This window comes from Adiantum capillus-veneris, chromosome 27 (assembly GCF_014529385.1).
Source record: "Adiantum capillus-veneris isolate H3 chromosome 27, ASM1452938v2, whole genome shotgun sequence".
NCBI classification, from domain to species: Eukaryota; Viridiplantae; Streptophyta; class Polypodiopsida; order Polypodiales; family Pteridaceae; genus Adiantum; species Adiantum capillus-veneris.
Genome location: NC_140957.1, coordinates 107,728,214 through 107,733,034, shown reverse-complemented (window position 1 = coordinate 107,733,034; position 4,821 = coordinate 107,728,214).

The following is a 4,821-nucleotide window of genomic DNA, read 5'->3' as shown; positions in this document are numbered from 1 at the left end:
CCGAGTTGGGCCTTTTTGATAATGTATGGTACTTGCCATCTAGTCTCAAACTTGGCATCAAAAGGATTATCACAGTCTATTGTCATACCTTAGCACAAGATCTCCTTCCTTGATGCCTTCGTCCTTCAGTTTCTTGTCGAGCTTTTATTTCGCTCGTATAGCTTTCCTCTTATATCACTCATAAATCGCTTCTCTCTTCCACTCAAGTTTGACTAAGGTAAGAAGTTGATCTTCCCATGTTTCCTGATCATCTTGTGCCCCTTTGTCGTGAAGTCACATTGTTGGAATGTTGAGCTCAATAGGCTACAAAGCCTCTTCACCATAGACCAAGTGAAATGGTGTGAACTCTGTGGTCTCCTTGTATGTGGTTCATAAACTTTCATGAGTAACCCTTCTTGAACCCTGGATCATTATCAAAATCAATCTCCAAAGGTGTGCCGAATCTGCAACAAATGTTAGTGTAGACAAACCTGCTCACTGTTTTCCCATCTACCCTTGCCACATTTTGAGCTTCCATCCACCTAGTCATATAGTCTACTGCCACCAAAATGTAGAGCTTACCATTTTTAGTTCTAGGTAGTGGACCCATAGCATCAATGCCCCACTTTTCAAAGGGTCCGTTTGTGAGTAAAAATTGCCTTGGAGGCTTATCACATTGCGGGCTGATGTGGCCTAACTCTCCGTAATTATAACATGTGGGCGTCTGTCTCTAGAACCTACCATTGCTTTGTCCTGCACCATTCCTAGGTCTTTCTTCACCTCCTGGCTGATTTGCAAACCTCCCTCGACCTCGATTATTTCCCACTTGACCTAGCATGTTTAGGTTGAGATTCTTCATTAAATCTATCACTTGCCTCATGTCTTGCCTTAGCCCATCATCTTGTACTGTTGTAGTGGCCACTGCTGGCATAACCTGAGGAGTAACAGGAACCACTGGTTCATGATGAACCCCTGGTATGCGACCTGGCAAAGAATCCATAGGCTGAAATTTAGATCTCATGGGCAAAGACTCCACTCCTAGCTGGCTAATTTTTCTCAACTTCCACTCTTTGTTCCTTGCTACCTCTAGTGCATCTTCATATGTCCTAGGCTTCTTTAGCTCCACTCTCCAACGTATATTCTCCCAAAGACCAGCCAAGAACCTGTCCTTCTTCATCATATCAGGCGGGGGTACTTGTGGTGCTAATGCCTTGCACCTCCGCTCCCATGCCAATGAAAACTTATGTATGTAAGCATCTACTGGATCACCTTCCTTTTGCACTAAACCTTGTACTTCTTGCCACACTTTGTCAGGATCTTCTATCTTCACAAACTCCACTTCCAACCCATGCCGTAGATTGTCCCAACTCAACCTTACGGGTGGATCATCCCCATGCAACTCCTCTTCAAACGCTTTGGACCAAACTCGTACATCACTCTTCAAACAAATTTGGAGAAGACGTAACATCTGCGCCGGGTCACGAATCTGGTTACTAATGCAGGCGACCTCCATCTTTTCCAAAAAGTCTACCACATCTTCATCACTTCTTCCATGAAATTCCGGATAAGAGAAAGCCATGGCTACCCAAGCTACAATGCTTTGAGAACCCCTTCGAACACACGTGCAAGAACCCAAAACTTTTGATTGACTCAATTCCCAGAAACTTCAATGGAGCTCAACTTTACATAAGGACAAACACATGCACATCAAATGAGTTTTCATAGTTGATCATTGGAATTACAATAGGCAAAGGACATTCCAGGATCTCTTGTAACCTTCTTGGCCTGAACATAAAGACTATGCGCTTCTGGAAAAAAATCTTCCTGGACACATGAACATTTATCTGGATTCTTTGAGTTAAATGAAAAGGAGTGAATTGAGGGCCATTTTGATCATCCATTAAAGCCAACCATGAAGCTCCCAAGAAAGCACACCTGTCTTATCCTTTGATTTTGCCAAAATTTCAGCAGCATAACAGCATAAATGGCTTAAAAGACCAAAACACCAGCCATCATAACTTGGAAAAATTTTGACAGAGTTTCCCCAGAAGTAAAGCAGTGTGAACCCAAAATATAGACTGTATATATATGGATAAACTGCCAACAATAGAACCCGAGCGTCAAGTAGGAATCACTAGTACATAGCCTATGGCGAGTACACAAAAAGGGTGCTCCAGCTACCTGTACCTATGTGAATCACCTGTGCCTGTACCTGTCCCTGTAACCTGTAACCTGTAGTTTGCAACCTGTAATCCCGAATCTCGAATCTCGAAGCTCGAAGCAGAAGGTACTCGAAGAAGATCCTCCGTGGGGGCACCAAAAGAATGTGAGCAGGATGGAAACACATAGAACGCCTCTATAATGACCCAACACACACTCTTGGGATAACACACACACACACACTATGGGACACCACTCGGCTTACACAACCCTCCTGGCCGAGATAGGGAACACACTGATGGAGTGAGAGGAGAGAGACTATCCACTTGCCCACTCCACACAGACACACACACACACACACACACACCCACCCAAAAAGTTCAGCTCAAAAGAGGAGAATTCCTGATGTTTAGATTCAATAGAGCTTGGGCCAACACCAATGAGGCAAATAGCTCACACAATATGGGTAAAAGATACCAGATACAATCACAAATTGGAGTAGAAGCTTCGCTCATAGGAAAAACTTACATAGCCAAAACAACAGAAAAAGAGTGAGTAATTTGGCAAAATGGACAGCACCATCGCGTTTGGAATGACCCAAAACCCCAGTCTACAATGTCAAAGTGCTCAAATCCGACCTCTGATGAGCAGTTTACGGCCAAAACAGGCTCCAAGATGAGCAAAAACACAGTTGCGGATGTTCCTCCTCTTCTCACCACGTTTTTTCTAGTCTTCTCTCTATTTTTTGAGTTCCCACACTTAGCTTTATTACTTGAGCACCCTTGGCCTTTTAGATGACCTCACCCCGAACAGGCCAAAAACTGACCTCGTAGTGCATAGTTGTCACCCTGCTGCATCCATCCGCACACCTGGCACTCAACTTTTTCCAATAATGCATCCCACAACCACGTGAAGTGGCCCCAAAATATGATCCTCATGATGACCTTTCTGCATAATTATCACAAGAAAACATCCACGTTGTGTCCGTACTTATCCAGTGCAAGTATTGACCCCGTTCGACGTCCTGACGCCACTAGATGCCATCTGACGCACCTGCTTACCTCATGTCGTCGGCCCGCGGATAGCTTCTTCAAGAAGTTTTACACGCTACCAACTCCTCATTATTGTAGGAAAAACACACTGGTACTAGTAATAGTGAAAATCGATGCACTATGTATACCTTGTCCTACCTGTACACATGTGGGCCCCACGTAACCACCTAGCTCTGGAAAATGGGCAATCCTTTATTTGATGCACCATGCATGTGTATGTACATATCCGCAATCCATTGCTCCAAAAAACTCATGACAGTGCCAAAGACATTGATTGCATCTATCCTATCTATAATGGAGAAAGGGATTGTGGCCCCTCCCTCGAACACATGTCGCAAGGAGCTCACTCCGGCGAGTGTGGCCTACAACCGGCAACGTAGGCGGACAATGAGATAGAGAGAGAGGCCGCCGAAGGCGGCTGGCCATAATATTGATAATTAAATCTCTCTCTCTCTCTCTGTCTCTCTCTCTCTCTCTCTTCCCCTTATTCTTTTTACAATTACACAATCACATGCTTCTCTCCTTCTATATATGACTCAAGACAATTGACATAACCGTCTCTCTCTTCATATTTCTTTTACAATCACACAATCACAAGCTTCTCTCCTATATATGGCTCGAGCCATGACAATTAACACAACTCTCTCTCTCTCTCTCTCTCTCTCTCTCTCTCTCTCTTTGCATGCGGAGATAGAGAGTGTGTTGCCCCCCCCCCCCCCCCACACACACACACACTCACTCACTCTAGTGGTTGAGGTGGTTCTTGGGCTTCATGAGGCCATTGTGTAGTCTTCACCTTGTTTGAGCGAGTAGTAATGCCTCGTAGCTTTGATTGCTTCATGAGACCATTGTGTAGTCTTCACCTTATTTTGAGAGAGTAGTAATGCCTCTTAGCTTAAATTGTAAATATGTTCAAAAGGTGAACCAACCTTTTGTTTAGTCACGTGGATATAAGGAGTGCCCAACTATCTATCTACACTTTTTCTTAAAGAATGATTTGTTCCTTGGTATGGTAAAGTTCTTTGCCTGCCCCAAAGGGGTAAGGCCTTAGGGTAAAGGGGCCAGTAAGGGGCCACCTAAGGTCTTAGGAGGGTTGAGGTGTCAAAATGGAAAAATTTGGGGAACTTAGGGTATTGACTAGGCTGGCTAAGTGCTCCTCAAACTGTGGGGGTTGATTAATGGCAATCTGGTGAGAACAGGTGGATGAAATGATGGTTTTTTTGGTTTCTTTGTTAAAAAAAGAGGGTTGAATGGGGAGATAAGTAATCCCCACTAATGTGCCAAGCTACTCTGATGTGGGTGCAAGCTAGGGCCAGTAGTGGGATGGACACTTGCCCCTAATATCTCCTTAAAGGATCAGTTAAAACCCACTAACGAAGGCACACGTGTCGGACATATTTGTATTTATGCGCATCCATCCGATAATGAAGGCCACTACCTACCTAGCCTCAGTCTTCGAGCTGCCGTAATGGCCGTGTACTGACCCTGCTCTCATGTTGCATCCTGACGTGCATAATCGCCTTTGATTTTCGCATCCTTTTCAATTACCAGTGGTCAGCTCGATTCGAGCTCGCCATTATACCTGCAAAGCTTCAATGGCAGATATCGGGCAAGACCATCACCAGTCAAT